General features: G+C 34.7%; 1 long non-coding RNA gene and 1 pseudogene across 5 annotated transcripts in view; one reads left to right on the top strand and one right to left on the bottom strand.

Moving 5' to 3' along the window:
• LOC140600737 (uncharacterized) overlaps positions 1–19462 on the top strand; it is a 137051-nt gene that overhangs the window by 62415 nt on the left and 55174 nt on the right. For 4 of the 5 annotated variants that reach the window (XR_012003903.1, XR_012003900.1, XR_012003902.1 and 1 more), the window contains one exon: positions 13928–14060. The exons of the other annotated variant lie outside the window; for it this stretch is intronic. This is a non-coding gene — a long non-coding RNA (uncharacterized lncRNA). The remainder of the gene's footprint in view (positions 1–13927; positions 14061–19462) is intronic. 5 annotated transcript variants of the gene reach the window in all.
• LOC140602042 (U4 spliceosomal RNA) lies at positions 1799–1912 on the bottom strand (annotated as a pseudogene).

Genomic DNA, 19462 nt, shown 5'->3' with positions numbered 1-19462 from the left:
CCACATTATGGGCCATTAAAACAACACATTTAAGAGAATAGAAATCACAAATCTTTGCTTTTAGACCACAATGGAAGTAAACTAGAAGTCAAGAAGAGACAAATAACTAGAAAATATGTGGAGATTAAATAGCACATAGGTCAAAGAATATAAAACTTCAAAGTATTTTGAAAAACAATAAAAATGAAAACACAGCTTATCAAATTTGTGCTCTCCAACAAAAGCAGTGCTTATAGGGTAATTGATAGCATCAAATACATTAGAAAATAAGAAATATCAAGGTGCCTGGGTGGCACAATTGGTTAAACTTCTGCCTTTGGCTCAGGTCATGATCCTGGGGTCCTGGGATTGAACCCTGTGTGGGCTTTCTGCTTAGCAGGGAATCTGCTTCTCCCTCTGCCTCTGCTCCTTACCTCTGCTTGTGCTCTCTCTCTCTCTCAAATAAATGAATACAATCTTAAAAAAAAGAAAATAAGAAAGATCTAAAATCAATCTGTGTTTTTACCTTGGGAAACTAGAAAAAGAAGAGCAAATTAAATACAAAGTGAGAAAAGATATAATTAGAATCAGAGCAGAAATCAATGAAAATAAGAAATCACAAGAGAAAATCAATAAAACTAAAAGCTGGCTTGTTGAAAAGATCAATAAAATTGAGAGGACACAAACTATTAATAGCAGAAATGAAAGATGGCATGCACATCACTGAAGCCCGTGAAGATTAAAATTATGAGAAAGGAATATTACTGAGCAACTCTTTGAACAGCACTCACAAATTTATTAACCTTGATGAAATACACCAATTCCCTGAAATATGCAATCGGCCAAAAATCACATAAGAAGAAATAAATGATCTGAATAGGCCTGTATCTATTAAAGAAATTGGATCAATAATTAATATGCTTCAAAACAGAAAGCACTAGGCCCATGTGGGTTCATTGGTTAATTCTACCAAACATTCAAAGAAGAAACTGCATCAACTCTGTAATCTCTTTCAGGAGATAGAAGCAGAGGGAATATTTCCTAACTCATTCAATGAAGCCAGCATTACTCTAATACCAAAACCAGACAAAGATATTACAAGAAAAACACAGACCAATATCCCTCATGTATATAGATACAAAGATTCTCAACAAAATATTAGCAAATTGAACCCAAAAAAGTATAAAAATCATAAACCGTGACCAAGGGGAATTTTTCCAGGTATGCAAGCCTGGTCCAACATTTGAAAATCAAAATCAATTATTATAATTCATTATATCAAGAGGCTATAAAAGAACAATTATATAACCATATCAATACATGTAGAAGAATAAATTGGTGAAATCCAAAACCCATTCACAATATAAACTCTCAGTACACTAAGAATTCAGGGGGAATCATTAACTTGATCTACAAAATACCCTCAACTAACATCATACTTAATGGTGAGAAACTCTAACCTTCTCCACTAATATCATTGATGAAGCAAGGATGTCCCTTCTCACCACTCGTTTTTAACATTATGCTAGCAGTACTTGCTAATGCAAGGCAAGAAAAAGAAACAAAATCACAGGAGAGTCACACTGGAGGTAGAGAACATGGGGGCCATGCTAGAATACTGCCTTATCACCAAGCTCACTCAATTCCTAGATCTACCTCTTTACTGGGGATCACAAAATGATTATATCCTAATTCTATAATTTTTCTTTCATATGTTGAGATATGCTTAAAAAATATATATTATATATATGATTGGTTACTTTCCTACTATTAATGTAAGAAAGACAGAATAAATGCTTGATTCTTTCTTATTTACCAGTTTTTAAGATAATAAATTAAAGTTCTCTGAAGTTGAACAATTAGTTTTTTCAATTAGCAATAATTGCACCTCAGATAAACCTCATTGGCTATGATACTGCCACTGTGCGAAGCTTAGTTTTTTAAACTATTATGAATTCATGGATTAAGCATATTTGATGGGTTTCAATTAAGCATTGTTATCCTCTTTGAAGCTCAAATTCTTTCATCCTTGGTCCAGTGTGATCTTTAAGCTGGCTCCTAAGTACTATTGATAAACCTTGTAGACTTTAATTGCTTCCTTGCTATGTTTTATGACATGAGGTTTGATGCTTGTCTCATTTTCTCTAAGAAATATGTGAGTTATTTTTAATATCAAAGTATTTTGCAGACTTATATTTTGCACACTTACATTTTTAGTTAATTGTACTACATGTGGATAAAAATATTGCTATGAAGCTGGTAATCATTTAAAATGGATTTTTAGTTTAATAAACACAACTACATCTGCATATTTGGAAAAAGTGATTTTTCATGTATGTCCAATCCATCTTATCTATTCAGTCAACAGACAGCTCAGAGTCTGCTTGGAATTCTTCCTCTCTCCCTCTGCCCCTCCCTCCACTTGCACTCACACTCTCTCTAAAATAAATGAAAATAAATAAATAAATAAATAAATAAATAAATAAATAAATAAAACCACCTTAAAAAAAAAACAAAGTTACTTTTCATCCCTTTCCTTATCTGGATCCTGCAAAGTGAGGTAAGTAGACCCCTCACTAATTATACCCCTCACTAGGTTATAATAGGTTATGAAGCTAGAACATACATAGTGTTTTCAATAACATTTTTCCTATGATTAAGTAATTAATCCATGAATTTCTTTTTTAGATAATTTGGAGAATACATAGAAGAAAAATCACCCACAAATTTATATAATCTCTATCACCTAAAAATAACCACACTGTCACTGTCAATTTAAGATACTTGTTTCTGTTGCTGTAGTGTGTGAGTGTGTGTGTGTGTGTGTGTATGTACAGACATACACATGTGTGCTGCAAATGAGATCATCATATATTTGTAATTTTACAGTTTTTTAAATTAACATAATTTGATTATTTTTCATGCTCGTGTCATTTGGCATTCATTAAAAACATGAGCCATTAGGGACACTTGGGTGGCTCAGTGATTGAGCATCTGCCTTGGCTCAGGTCATGATCTCAGGGTCCTGGGATTGAGTCCTGCATCAAGCTCCCCGGGGGAGTCTACTTCTCCCCCTGCCTATGTTTCTGCCTCTCTCTCTGTCTGTCATGAGTAAATAGATAAAATCTTAAAAAAAAACAAAAAAAACATGAGCCATTAGAGACAGTCTTAAAAGAGTATCATATACATGTACTATTCTCCTACTATTGGACATTAAAGCTGAGTCCACTTGACTGCCTATCTTAAGCAATACTGCAAGTACATATTTGGGAATAATGTTTTATCCAAATCTCTGATTATTTTCTTAAAATAGATTCCTGTATGTAAATGTATGAATGAATGGTATAAAAAATTTCATTGTACTTTATACAAATTGCCTTTTAGAAGGTTTATTCTAATAATATATCGTATTACCACCAATGTATGAAGTATATAAATGCATTCACATTTTGCTAATATTTATTGCATGCTTTTATATTTATAGAATGCCTTCTCATATCTTACGTCATTTGGTTTTCCATGAATCAGTGAAGTTTTAATATCATCTCCATTTTACATAAAAGGAATCTAAGGAAACAAGAAATGAAATTATTTTCCCAAGGCTTCTGCTAATATGTATCATAGCAGAAATTGTCTTTGAAGACTGTCATTTCCCCTTAAACTGTACTACTAAAGAGACCTGGTTGGAGATCTGGGTCTGTCTGTCTCCCTATCTCTCTTTCTCCATTTAACTCTTCTGTGGATTTATTGATTCTTGCTTCTATACTATGACTGATAACTCTATCAGCTGAGTTGTCTCATAAATAACTCTGTGTGTGTGTTTAGTTTAGAAGGTTAGTTCTGAGACTGAAATCTTAAAATTCAAACTGTGTTTGTTCTAAAGCATTACTGATCCAGAATCATTAGGGTGTTTCCTTTTAGTTGCCATTAGCTTGATTATTATTTATTCAGACTTTTCCAAAAATTGAGTCATGTACACCCTTCTCTCTCTTCCTCATTACCCACTTCCCCCCATCCCATACACACACTTCTCACCAGTCTTTCCTAGGGGATAAATTAGATTATTTTTTGGCAATTGTTTTGTAAGGGAGATTTTAGCACAACATTGAGATTTATTCTGTTTTAAATGAGCTGGTCCTGGTTCTCTTTATTTGATAGCACCAAATGGCTATATTAATTAACCTAAACATTGCCAGAAATACCTGTGTAGGCTTTGATGTAGGAGCTGAGGAAAATGACTAGAGCAAGGAAAATCCAGTTTCATTATGCTTGGTGCTTTGTTATTTCATCAAGCAAATTAGTTTTTCCTTGTATAAAAAACACCCACAAAACATATGTAAATGGTTTTGTCTTTTCTTACAATTGGGTAAACATGCCTAAGTGGGAGCAAAAAGCAGAGGAAAGACCCTGAGATGTTCATTCCTGAAATGGAATACTGTGTGGATTTGGCCCCGTAGCCCAGGGGGTAATTGGGATGTGTATTATTCTTGGATGTGAAGGCCAAAAGGAAAGAATTCTGAGACCTTAAAATGGAAAGGTTGGGTGTTACTCAGCCTCTGATGATTGTCTTCAAAGTCAACAAATTCAAACAGCTAGAGTTGAGAGAAGTTATATCTGTGGTGGGGATAAAAGATCAATCTTGGTCTTGCTTGCCCCCTTGGTTTTTACTTTAGCTACTTTATTTTAACTTTCTTATTGCAAATATTACTTATTTTAATGAATCTGAGCATTTAAAAAATTTTATTTATTTATTCATGAGAGACACACAGAGAGAGATAGAGATAGAGAGAGAGAGAGACAGAGAGAGAGGCAGAGACACAGGCAGAGGGAGAAGCAGGCTCCATGCAGGGAGCCCAATGTGGGACTCGATCCCAGGTCTCCAGGATCACACCCTGCCAAAGGTGACGCTAAACCACTGAGCCACCCGGGCTGCCCGAATCTGAGCATTAAAGCATTTGCAAATGCCTCTTTGAGGATCTCTTTTTTTGGTGGGAGTGGGTGGAGTAGGCTGAGAATCTTGTGTCTTCCTAGTCTCTTCTTAGCAAACATTTGGATTGCATTTTATTTTTGGACCCTAAGTTCCTAATTTGAGAGACTATCTTCTCTTTGGTATGTGCTTTTGATTGCAAAAAAGTAGATTAGTCCAATATTTCCCACCCTAAATCAAGTTTTTGAGAACCATAAATAGGCCATTAAAAACTTTATACTTTTCCAGTGAGATTAGGAGGGGAATGTTCCAGTGAGTTCACACCATTGTTTTAATGTCTCTGAGTGATCACAAGAATAAGCCAAAAATCACACAATCAACCTCTAAGATGAATAAGACCTAGAATAAGAAACAAAACAGTTTAAAACTGATATACAATTCTTTTATAAATAACTGAATTATCTTTCCCAGGAGTGCCATGTATAGGGTAATATTTCTTATAAATAAGAAATTATTATTTCTCATACTTTTTTCCATAGTTATTATTGATCTTTCTTACCACTGCCTCAAACTATGAAACATATAGGTTATTCCCGCATGTAAGCAGCAGTCTTTCTGGTCTATAGATTCTGGTTATTCTAATGGTAGTAGATAATAAATTTTAGCATTGAGGAACCGTTAGAAAAATAATGCAGTTACTTGGTATAATGAGGATAGTTATATTAGGTATAGCTCAAAGGTGATTATTTGGTTAATATTTATTTGCCAGATATGATGACACTAGAATTATAGTAAAAGTAAATTATTATTTAAGGGTAAATCTATATGGAGGAGAATTGGTTCTGAATGTGTAAATGTCATTTAATCTTGGTAATAGATATTTGTATTAAAAAGTGAAGAGTGGTATAGATCATTTTGTAATCAATACCAGTAATAAAGAAGGTCAGGTACATGGAAAAATATTTAGGAATGCACATGGAAGAGAATCTGGGATTAGAAGATCAGAAATGATATTACATAGTCCTATTTTCCTGGTAAATTACAAAGCTGATTCCCCCTTTTAATCTTTAATATGGTAAAGAGATGTTATTGAGGTTGCTAAAGTTCATGTCTGGCAAAATATCTTGATATTCTGAAGCAGTAAATATCATTGAGTATCAAAGGGCTTTGGGAGGTATGTGTGTGGTTAAATGTGTCTCTTTGTGTGTTTCTGATTAGGGAAGATTAGGCTGAATGGATAAACTGTCAACCCAGGGGATTTTTAATTTTTAGGCCTGGAATAGAACCAGCCTTGGCTGACATACTGGAAGAGGGATGATTAATGGAATTGGAACTAATTTTAAGGACATGTCTATGTTTTAAAACAAAAAGTCGGCATGTGGTATTATTGGCAAATTGCTTGCATGATGAGTCTTAACAGAGTTCTTTCCACATGGGTTACCTGAATAAGCAGAGAGAACTACTTGTACTGAGCAACTATTATATATGATAATATTTTCTAGAACGGCAAAAAATTTATACATTACTGGTGTAAAATTGATCACTTGATTAGAGTATGAATTCCAGAAATATAATTTGGTATATGTAAAAATAACACTCAGAACAAGGAGAACATAATAATTATTCATAACTTGTGCTCTGATAGGAAAACAATCTGGGAAATGAAAAGTTAAATTAAGGACTTTCAGGTCGAAGATCAAGGACTGAGTATCTTTACCTCTACTCTTCCTTGAAACCTCACTAAAATGGCATGAAAAGATTTTCTAAGCATACATATACAAGAGCACAGAGAAACTGAGAAATGGCTACAGCAATAAGGTGGGTGCTATACCACTTAGCTGACTTGGAAATAAAACTGAATGCTAAGTCAGCAGTAGAGAAAGCTGAGCAGCTACTCAATCTGCACCACACATCTCCCAAGAGGCTCAGAAATTGTCAGCACCAGGTACCTCTGCAAGCAGGGAGGATGAAGTGTAGGAAGAAGTTGTTGAAAACAGGAGGTTGGATTAAATTTTGCTTCAAAATGCAGTTAAAACACCAGTTTTCCTCCCTCCTCTGCTCAGCTGGAAAACGACTCCTCTCCCACCTTGGCAGAAGACTGGACGTTTATTCTCTGGAGAGGTAAAGCTGCATGTCTCTGGACTGGGAATATTAGGTACATTTGAAAGAAGGGAAATCTTACCACAAATTGAGAGATTTCATCAGTTTGTGCTCTGAATGTTGGGTGTTCTGTATCGCTCTTTTCCTACTTTGCTCTCAGAACACTAGAAGCCTGATATGTACTTCCTTGGCTTGTGCTTCTTTAAGAGACTGGATGATTCTTTTTCTGTACAGAATTTGAGTGGTCAAGAAGAAAAAACCGGAAAACACACATCAATGCTGACTTCAATGAAATAAACTGGTCACATCACTCCTTAAAGTGAAGGACGGTTGACAAGCAGTGTTCAATGGTGTCCATTAGTATTTACAGATCCACTCATAAACATGGGCGGAGAGCCAAAGATCCCCAGGTATTTGAGCAAAGTGCCTAATTGAAAATACAAAGACTAAAATAAGAAAATAGAAAGCAACAACATGAATGGAAAGATTATGCAGGGAGATAAAATTAAAAGTATCATTGTATTTAAAAGACACTATATCAATGAAACAAGAATCATATGCCACAAAAAGGAATTCCATGAATCTAAGAAAAAGGTCTTAAAAATTAAATATATAAAATATGATAAAATGGTTAGAATCTTTAGAAGCTAATGGTGAGAAATTCCTTCATAAAGCAAAATAAATGGAGATATAAAATAGGAAAGTAAAAAATAAGAATATTAGAAGATCATCTCAGGAGGATCAAAATACAAAATTATAGTTTTCAATAGAAAAAAACAAAAGAAAATCATCAAGAAATAATTCAATTATCTCTCAGAATTGGGAAGATGAGTTGTATAATAAAATGGATAGGAAATATCTGGCAAAATGGATCAAAATGGAACCAAATCCTGTCATTTCAGAATATTAATGGCCAACAGAAGATCTTGAAGCTCCCAGAAAGAAAAAGAAATCAGATACACCAAAGGTTATGAATAGAATGGCTTTAGTCTCTATAGAAACAGAACAGTACCTTTGAAACATTTATGGAAAGGCCTTCCAGATTTTCAGAGAAAATGTTTTCCAACCTAGAATTCTGTACTCAGTCAAACCAGCCATTAAATATGAGAGTAGACTAAAGATATTTTGGGATAGCCAATATCACTAAAAATATACCTCCTATTCACTCTTTCTCAAAAAACTACTTTAGCATGTACTCTACCAACCAGGGAAGTAAAAATAAGAGAAGAGGGGATCTTGGAGATGAGATCTCAGTCAAGCAAGTAGCAAAAGGAATGCCCCTAATGGTAGTTGGCAGAGATATCTAGTAGTCAGTAAAAATCTCTTTTCTTGTCCTTTTATGCACATAGTTAGACTGTATCTACCAATTCCCTTGCATTAAATGTGGCCTGAGGACTGAGTCAGATGGATAAACTGTGTTACTTCCAGGCAAAAGAAGTGCTTTTTCTAACTCCCTTTGAGGCCTCTGTATGCAGAGGATTCAAGGTCCCAGGAGATGGTAAATTTACAAGATGAACAACAAACAAACCAACAAACAAACCCTGGATCCCAACCTTACCACATGGAGGAGAAGACACCCACCAATCATGGGCTGCCATCTTGGATTGTTACATGAACAAGAAATAAGTTTCTGTTCTGGGAATCTGTTATTGCAGCCTACCTTAGGGATGCTGAAAAGAAATGGTAGGATAAAAGCTGCATAACAGGCCTAGATAGTAACTAGTCCAGATTGGAGCAAGTCAGAGGCTCTGGAATAAAAGTTTTCCAAGAAGATGAAACTGATAGAAAACTGGATGTATTTAAACACTGGGGAAAAGTTTGGGGGTGAATTAGTCATAATAACACAGGCAACGAAGAAAACAAAAGTAAATAAAACATCCATTGAATCCAAAGAGAACAAAGTTTATGCAAGATAGGAAAAGTAATTAAAGCTTTCTGCATGGCTCACTTGTAAATAACATTTAGGTAACCTTAATGGATTGATCTGAGCAACATAAAAATATACCTTTATTGGGGGGGATGGAAGTCTGAAGGTGTGTGTGTGCATAGTAATGTAGGGTGGGGAAAGAGCATTAAGCCCATATTGCCTATTTCAGCGTATGTGCTGCCGAAGCGAGCAGTAAGCCCGTGTCTCCTATCTTGAGAAGTCAATATCTATGCCTAAAACTGAAAATCAAAAATTAACAATATAAGCACTTTGTATATATGTATAAATATACTTAAACATTTCTTTGGAAAGTTGGAGAGTAGAAAGCACTGAGGGAGGGGAATATTGCAGTTGTTACAGTAAGGAAAGCCTAGTTTATAATAGTCCTAAGATGTACTTTACTGTTTAAATTATATGTATGCATAAACTATATTAAAAAAGAAACTGTATTTCTAAAACATTGTACTCACATTTCTTATAAAAATATTCCATATTATTAAAAAACAACTATAATATTAAAGTTCAGTCAGAGTGAAACAAAATGGATCTGTTAATAGTAGAGTGAATGGACAATTTCCTCTGCTTTGAGGCTATAGTAGAAACTAAAGAGGAAGATAACTGTGATAAAATAAAACTAAAAAGAAACAAATCTGAAAATACTTTATCAATTCTGAAAAAGGTTAATTTATATCATCAAGTATCTCATTCAATATATAAGAAAAAGTATCAAGACCTTAATAAATGAATAAAAAAATGTATTTGATAGGAAATGGAGTTGACTAATTATTGAAAAGATCCAATTTGCTGTTGAATAAGCAAATAAATGAAGTTACCTTTATACTTATTCCAACTTAAAAATGATAACTATTGGAATTAGTGATAAGCTTGTGTTTTATATGCAAATACAGCTAATCTCAATGCAGATTTTTATATTTTACTTGAGAATATGATAATTGGTAGCATTAATAATGTGGAATCTTCAAACTCTTTAACAAGGACACAGAGACCTAAATACTTATCCTAAGTCAATGATTAAAGAAAAAAAATCATGCAAGATAGGAGAATGATGAAATAAATTATATTTCCTCACACCACAGAAGTGCAACATAATTATAAAAATTATCCCATGACTTGATCAGTTTATTATATAGTAAATATATAAATGCAGAATACAGTACTGTAATTGTAATTGGTATGTAAAATATAAATGCCCATAGACCAAATCTTAACCATTTACAAAATTTGGATCAATTACTATAGGCTGCTGAGATGATCTATTTTTATCTTTAGAAATTTCTTTAATGTTACAAATGAGATTTCAAGTTCAAGTGTTATCTGCAACACTTGCCAGTTGCTTAATTTAGACAAGGCACAGATATTATTTCCATATGAGGATAATATAAATAATATCTACTCACCTACCTCAGAGCATTTTCATGAGAATCCAATACTATAATATATATCAAAACACTTGGTAAATATAAAGCACTTTAGTAGTATGTGGAGTTATTATTATTATTATCATCAGTGCTATGGAGAACACTGCTTTGGCACAATTATTCTTTCTCAACCACAGACAGAGAGCTTTATCTCCCTGCTTCCATATGTGACACATTAGAAGTTACTTGAGCTCAAGGTCAGTTTTTAACTTTGGCTTCTTAGAGAAGCAATGGAATAAACCAAAGATCAATGTGAATTTTTTCCAAGAAAATCATCCAAAAGGAATACCCAGGGAGTGATGGAAAGCATTCCAAGGACCCCACAGGAAGAACAAGTCTTTGTCTTAGAGCTTGGATTGCTCCAACAACTTTCTTAGCCATTGTTCTTCTCCTCATTGGATAAGACTGGCTCCTTGGGCAAGTCTTATTACATTTCAGTGTCTATTAGGGGCTAAGTGTCTTTGAGAGTTCAACCAGAGGGGCTTAGCCATATGACTTCTTCAACTTTAAGAGATGGTAATATTTAGGCACAAACATTACAGATGCATTCAAGATAAAATTTGATTTCTTTTCACATAATTAAAAATATATATCAGTAATTTTTCAACCAGGGAGACTCCTTGTATCCACCAATTAAAGTTTAGGAATAATCATTTGGGAATATTTCTATGAACATTCTAGGTTGTTTTTTGACTGTCAGTGTGAACTTGGACTTCAATTGCTGTTTTCATGTTTTGTTGTGTTGGAAGTATGAAAAGTAATATAGATATGAAAATATGTACTGGAGTTGCCTAGTTATTACTTCTGAAGAATAATACTTGTAAAATGAGTTTTGCTAATCTCTGTCTCCTTCAGTGAAATGTCCATTTGCCCATTTCATAGTTGGATTGTTTTTAACTATTCTATTGAGTCTATATAATATATAAACATAATATACATAACATATACATATGTATATATATGACACTAGTTCTTTGTTAAATATATAATTTGCATATTTTCTCCAGTCTGTAGCTTTTCTTTTCATCCTCTTAACAGGGTCTTTCATAAAGCAAACATTTTTAATTTTGTTTAGGTTCCATTCATCAATACTTCCTTTGTGTATCATGTTTTTGGTATTGAGTCTAAGAACTCCCTGACTAGCCTTTTATCTTGAAGATTTCCTCTTATGTTTTTTTCTACAACTTGTATAGATTTACACTTTACATGTTTAAGTTCATGATCCATTTTGAAAGAAATTATATAGCAAGTGTGGAGGGGTTGTTTTTTGTTTTTGTTTGTGTGTGTGTGTGTGTGTGTGTTTTCACTTGAATATCCAATTGTTCCAGCTGTATTTCTTGAAAAGGCCTTCCATCCTATACTGAATTGCTTTTGCAATTTTATCAGGAATCAATTGGATATATTTGTATGGGTCTATTGATCTGTATGTTTCATTCCTCTAATACTACTCTAATATTATAGCTGATTAGTAACTTAATATTGAATATAGAGTGATCAATCCCACAGTTTTCTTCTTTTTTGGATTGTCCTAAGTATTATAGTCATTTTGCTTTCCCATATAAATTTTAAAATAAGCTTATGTATGTCTATAAAGTACCTTGAAGGGGTTTTGTTAGGAATTATATTAGGTCTTTAGCTAAATTTAGAAGAATGGACATCTCTACTATTCTGAGTCTTCCTATAAATGAACACAGTATACATTTCCATTTACTTATGTCTTTAAAAATTTTATTTCATTAGCATTTTGTAATTTTCAGATGTAAGTCCTATACATATTTTGTTAAATTTATACCTAGGTATTTCATTTTCTTTAGAGGATGGTAAATGGTATTGTTTTTAAATCTGTTTCCACATACTCACTGTTAATATAGATACGTTGTAAGCTTTTTTCTGTAACCTTGCTAAACTCACTAATTTGTTCTAAAAATTTATTTTATTTTTTATTTTTAAAGTTACTTTATCTATTTAATAGATATTTTTAATTATTTATTTGACAGAGAGAGAGAGTAAGAGAGAGAGCACACAAGTTGGTGGAGCAGCAGGCAGAGGGAGAGGAAGAGGGAGAAGCAGGTTCCTGGTTGAGTAGAAAGCCCCACGCAGGGCTTAATCCCAGGACCCTGGTATCATGACCTGAACTGTAGGCAGATGCCCAGCTGACTGAGCCACCCAGATGCCCCTAAGAATTTTTTTAAAAGTTTCTTATGACTTTCTAAGTACACAATCATGTCAGCAAATAGGGATAGTTTCCTTTGTTCCTCTCCATTCTGTGTGCTTTTTATTTCTCTTCCTGGTCTCATTGCACTTGCTAGGACTTCTAGTACTATGTTAAATAAGAGCTGTGATGACAGACATCCTTGCCTTGTTTTGTTCTTGTTCATAGGAGGAAAGCATTGTCTTTTTGCATTAAATATAATGGTAGCTATTGGATTTTTTGCATATGCTTTTTATAAAAATCAAGTTAAATAGTTCCTTTCTATTTTCAACTTGCTGAGAGGTGTTTTTATTTTAATCATGAATGGGTTTTGGATTTTGTCTAATTTTTTTTTTGCATTAATTGACATCACATAATTTGACTTCTTTAGATCCTTTTATAACTGGAATAGATACCATTTGTTCATTGTGTGCAATTCTTTTGATTCATTGTTGGGTTTGATTTGCTGATATTTTGTTGAAGTTTTTTGTGCTCAAATTAATAAGAGGTATCATCATATTTTTCTCATGAATTAATTTGTCTTTACTTCTCTACTTAACCATTACCATACCATTACTCATTTTAGAGTTGTGCCATGATTGATTCTCTCATTGAGAATGAGAGAATTCTCATTTTACTTATTTTCCTGATTCTAGGTTGTTTCTTCCTATTATAACATTGATGTAACATTTTAGTGTATACAATTATTTTTGTGTTTTGCTTTATTTACATACAAAAGAGTCCTAGAAGAGGATAAACATAAAAGATAAAGTCACAAAGAAACATAGGTTTTGGTGTCAGGAAGACAACAATTCCGCTCCTAACTATATTGCTTTCTAGATGGTCACTTAATCTGCCTGAGCCTACATTCTCTTCTTAACATGGTACTAACTTAGGTAATATATATATAAAATGCTTGGTCCATACTGGCTACTTACACATCTTATGGAGCATTTCTTTCCTCTCTTCTCCTGCTTCCTCTACTCCTCAGTCTCACTCTTTTACTGAATATAATTATGATGAGTTAGCTAGCATGGCCCTTTAAGGAAGATTTTTAAAGTATCTGATTTTAAAATAATAATTGATACTAATATTTTAAACAGTCTTCATTTTACCTCTGTAAAATTATCATTTTTTTAAGTAAAACTAAATTAATTGGGAGTGGGATAAAGAGACTGTAGGATTTATTGTGTGTGAATGTGAATGTGGGTAAAACAGAGATTTTGTTTGTGAGATACAAGGTTATATTAAAAAAAAATAGGAAAACCATATTAGTAAATATTAAACATGGCATGGCAATCACATGCCTCTTAATTTCCAAAAGTCTCTCTATTCCTTAACAACCATATTTGAATTTCTCATAGATGGTAATTTCACTATAAAGAGACCCAGAGGATTTCCCCCTGCTGTTTTCAGTGATGATGATGATGATGATGATGATGATGATGATAATGAAGGAGAAATAGGCAGAGGAGAGGAAAGAAAAAGGGAAAGGAGGTGAGCTGGGTAAGATTAGTTAATATAAATCATTTGTTGAGAACCTACCTGGTGTTTGGACATTTCTTTGTACTTCTGATGATGAACCTAGGGTTGTTTCTGCCTTCCCCTTCCTATTATCTTTATTTATTTTCATCTTATTTGAGCATACTGAGAGGGTATACCAGCAATAGAAGATGGTCCAGTTCTCTGCACTTTATCATATTGCCTACTCTTCCTTTGAAATTATTTACTAACTTTTATAAGGTTGATAGCCATAATGTTAACCTATTAGTCTCTCATTCTTAGTGAGCTGTGCTGCTTTCTTTTATAAATTATGATTGGAGGGCAGCCCGGGTGGCTCAGCGGTTTAGCACTGCCTTCAGCCCAGGGTGTGATTCTGGAGATCTGGATCGAGTTCCACATCAGGTTCCCTGCATGAAGCCTGCTTCTCCCTCTGCCTGTGTCTCTGCCTCTCTATCTCTCTCTCTCTGTGTGTCTCTCATGAATAAATAAATAAAATCTTTTAAAAAATAAAAAAATAAATTATGATTAGAGTAAATCAGAATTGAGAGTCAAATTATAATGAATAAAGAATTCTTTCACCATTTTTAATATTTTATTCATTTCATTTGGTTTATATCAGAGTTGTGTATAAGTTTACAGGATGATAAATTTTTATATGTGTTTGTTATTATTACTATTTTTTTACTCATACAAGATCTTTGAGGTGCTGGGTCATGCACCTTTGGTTTTCAAACCTGGATAATTTTATTTTGAGAAGTCATGTGACTCAATATTTTTGGGACTAGCTGTATCTATGCACAAAGCCCTGCCTTGGCTTCACCTTTGAACCTGGGTTCCTCGAAGACCCAGTTTCCTATTCACCTCAGCTCATGATCCCCAATGGGAGAGTGAGGCACTGTTCAGCCAAGTAGGCTGAAGAGCCTGTCTTTCTCCAAACAAAAGCTAATCATGAGTTTCCTGGAAGAGAGAGATAGTTTGACTGTTTGGTCAGGAAAATGCCATGGTGAGGTAAACTTGCCTGACTCTACTAGTCTTTAAGGACTAATCTTTTTATATGAGAAGAATTACAGAGAAGATTACATGTCATGAACTCTAATGGGCACCAAGTAGGCTCTTGGGGATAGGGAGATTGGTTGGAAGGGGTGCTTTTAGTACCCAAAGGAAAATAGGTGGCATAATTTAACATAATGCAATATTTCTGTCATTCATTTCTATCACTATTCTAAATCTGAATATACTCTTCATTAAATGTATCAGCTTAAGAAATCTACTATGGTCATAGTTGACTAATATGTCACCTCACATATAATCATGACAATCTGAGATTAACCGGCTACTGAGTGCTACTTTTATGATGCTTTTGCTAGCAGATTCTTACTTAGAAATGTGAACATTTGGCAGATATACTCATATTTGACTCTCTGCTGTACAAGTTTATTAAATCTGAAAAAGTAGCCAGATTCTCACTTGATAGTTCTTGAGTCTTTAAATTTTTTCATGCATCAAATAAAGATTTTTTTCGAGAAAGGATTTTAAAGAGCCACATTCCACATCCTTTGTAAGTTATGGTAGTTAAAAAAATGAAAAATACATTACTCATTCATCTAGAAGTAATTTGAGAATACATGTCCCAAGCATCATCCTAGTTTCTGTAAGGTGATACAAAAATGGATATGGTTAAGTCCATCCATCCATTCACTCATTCAGTCAGGTTGTCAGTCAATAAACACTATTGAGACAACTTAATAAAATATGGTTTCCATTTGTAGTGTAGGATTCCTACCTAACAAGATTATTGAGATCCTTTGGGTTAATTATGAAATGAATGTAAGAGATCATTGATGCAAGTGATGAAAATTCATGCTTGGGGACGTTTGTTCAACATCAAACTAGTCAGCCTCTATGTTCTCCTGACCATACAAGGTACTGTGAACACACACTAATTTACCTTAATTGAATAAAAGTTCATCATATACTTATGGAGTTCCACGTTCTAAGCTAGGTACTGGGAATAACCAGATGAAAGAAGCATGCTTGTCTTTGAAGAACTTGATAGGAATGGAGATAAGGATTCTCAGGAATTGTGTGATGGTATGAGTGATATTGAATACTGAGGAAGGAGCAGAAGTTTCCTGACAGTAGTGATACATGGACTGAATTTCAAAATGCTGAAGCAGCTGGGACATCAGTGTTTCAGCCACAAGTGGAAGGGATCAGAGATCTGAGAGAGCTTGCTCTTTTGGAGGGACTACATGGCATGTGTTATTACTGGAGCATGAAGTCTATGGAAGAGCATTGGGAGAGGTCCTGGAAGCTGGGAGAGAGCATTTGGAGATTCTTCTGAAAGGGATGATGAGTCAGATTCTACTTTCCGTCTGACCTGCCAGTATTTCACTGGCACATTTTCCCCCCCAGCACATCTGATGAATTTGTTGTATTTTTACTTAAAATAATAGTAGTATTATTTGAGCTCCTCAGTGGTAGAAAACAAAGAATAATTATGAAGACAGCTCCAGTGTCAAGACATGTTCCTCATTGGTGCTACCTCTCAAGTGAGTTATATGAAGCACCTTCAGTTGTATTTATTCCTCTGGTCCTCTGCACAGACTAATGGGATAAAATGAAATTTCTTTTGTTTGCTAGATAAGGAAATGGAAGCCCTAAGATAGAAATTGGCTTTTGCCAAGCCACACAGGGAACCAATGGCTGGACTAGAATCCAGATCCAGAGCTCAGGCTCTTGGTCCTAGTGCAGTGTTTCTGCCATGAATCGTGTAGGCTCTGTTCTGCTGTGATCACAGTGTGCACTGACCCACTCTCAGAGTGTACAATTTAGAATGTGAAGCAGGTGAATCCATTACCATCTCATGTTTCTAGACAGCATTCAGTCCTTTATTAACTACCCACTGTGTGCATTTTCATGCTCAGGAATGTGTAGGAAGTCAGTCTAGGGATTTGAATTCCACCTCTGATTCTACATACCTCTTAATTTTGAGCAGATTCTCAAATTCTACTTTTTATTTGCTCACATATAAAAGTGGGCCCAGTGATAGTATCTAAAACACAAGATAATATGTCCTTAGCAGAGGACCTGGCATATGTTAATCTCTCAAAACCATTATATAGTAGCTAAAGTGATTAATAACATCCTGGTCCTGCATTCTCTGTGCTTTAGCCTAGTGAGAACACCAAAATTCAGAAGACAAATTTAAGAAGTTTCAACAGGACTTAAAGGCAGAAAATTCTGGGCATTCCAGACCTTTATTACTATTTTTTAGCATAATGGAGTCAAGCATTTTTGGCTATTTACCCTTTCTGTGGCTTCTTACTGTTCTGCCCAAAATGCATGGTTGCTAAAGAAAAACACCTACTGGTGAGGGAAATGGATTGACTTACTATTGGGAACAACATCATCTTCTTTCCCTCTACTACTTCCTATACCACTAACTGCTCTAAAAGTTCTTCTGTCCTCTCCTGTAGCTGTTTTTCTTGGCCTACTGAGAGTTTTTTTTTTTTTTTTCTTCTTCTTCTTGGGTATCTCATGGAATTGGGAGTTACTCCATTAGTTATGGCAGTACCCATAAGCCTGTCACGGATAGACATGGAGCCATGGATAAGTATGAGTTAGGTCCTCACTGCACACACCCACACATTCTCACATACCACACACACACACACACACACACACACACATCCCATATACACGTGCATACCACACATGCACAAACACAGACAGAACATTCCTGTTTCCATTTAGTTTGGCTTCTTAAATGAAATAGTTTATGTAAGTAAGACCATAGGTTAAGTACGCCCATGTTGAGAGATCTGACAAACGAGTCTGGCCTGAGAGGCATTTTTTATATCATAGGGCTTAAACAGCATCATTTTCAGGGGTCAAGCCCTACTGGGCCTGGCTTGGGGTTCTCTGCCAGTTTTGAGGGTGTGGTATGGAGAATTTGATGTTTACTTTAATGACTGTGAGAAGTCTCTTAAACAGATTGGCTGCCTAGGAAAACATTTCAGATGCTTCTCAGTCTTGAACTTTGGCTTCTCCAGTCATGACCAAAGGAATATTAGTGTAAGTTTAAAAACTTCTCTGATCATTCCATTAAAATTGCGGTTTCTCTCTTCTATAAAATTAGCTAACCTCACTTAAACATGGCCACTGCTTATATATAATCAAACTATACTCATAAAATTACAACTTTGCTTTACCAAAACCTAAACTGAAGCTCTCATACTGATGAGTGTAGCCTTCACAGGACTGAGATTGATGTAGTACAAGCTTCTTGACAGCAGGTGCCTTATTTTGTTTTCTGGTATGTCCTCAGCTCCTGGAACAAAAACTTCATTTATACCAACAAAGTATGAGTTCTTTCAGGGAGTTTTATTGAATCTCTCATCTTGGTGGATGTCTGGCACATAGCAGACTTTTCAATAAGTATTTGAGTGTGATTGATCACTGACCCCTGCAATTCTGTCTTCTGACCTTCATTAGTGTAGATTCAGACCTTGGTTCTTATTTAAGATGACTACTCTTTGGAGAGGTAACTCATAAAGTTGGTTTTCATGCCTGCTGCCTATGAAGGATGGAGAAGTGAGAGTAATGTGACATGGTAGGATTAAGTGGTTGGAGTGATGTGATGTGGTAGGAGTGATGTGGTAGGGGTAAGTGGTTACAACTATGGGGCAGGTTAGGAACAGATAAGGGTTTTCCTCCTTCAACTCTAAACTGCAGCCAGGCATTAACCAGCCCTGTTCCTACCTCCAGCCCATTTCCTTCAGGGCTCTCCCATGCTGTCTGTTGTCTGAAACACAGAACATAAGATTACTGCCATCCCCTTAGGAATAACAGGCTACTCTCCTACTGGCTGAACAATGTAAGTCCATGGATGAATATTTTGCCATTTTTCACAGCTCTAGTGAATCCTACACATGAATTTTTTTTCCTCAAATTTATATTTTTATATGACTATAAAAACAAGATGTATTCATTTGAAGAAAATTGGGGTTACACATAAGGTATAAATAAACAGAATAAAATTACTGATTAACATTTATTATATTTCATTCCAATAATTTCTTATGTCAACTTTTTTCCTTTTGCACTATTCAGATCATATGGTATGAAAAAGAAAATATTTTGACTTTTCACTTAATATAATTAGTATAAATACCTTCCCATAACATTAAATGGCATTGCAAATGCATGTCACAAAACCACAAACTTTTGTATTATGCAAGCATACCATAATATACCTAGATATTCCTCCATTGTTTGACAGAAATTAATGAGTAGCAGAATAAGAAGTCTTTCTAAGCATGGAGGTCAGTGTTAGGTCATGCTTGGGACTGCAGAGACCAAGCTTTTGATCTTTCTGGCTTGAGATGATCATT

The sequence above is a fragment of the Canis lupus genome, chromosome 12 (assembly GCF_048164855.1).
Source record: "Canis lupus baileyi chromosome 12, mCanLup2.hap1, whole genome shotgun sequence".
NCBI classification, from domain to species: domain Eukaryota; kingdom Metazoa; phylum Chordata; class Mammalia; order Carnivora; family Canidae; genus Canis; species Canis lupus.
Note: the sequence above shows the minus strand (reverse complement) of the source record. Positions and strands in the feature narration are given on the sequence as shown.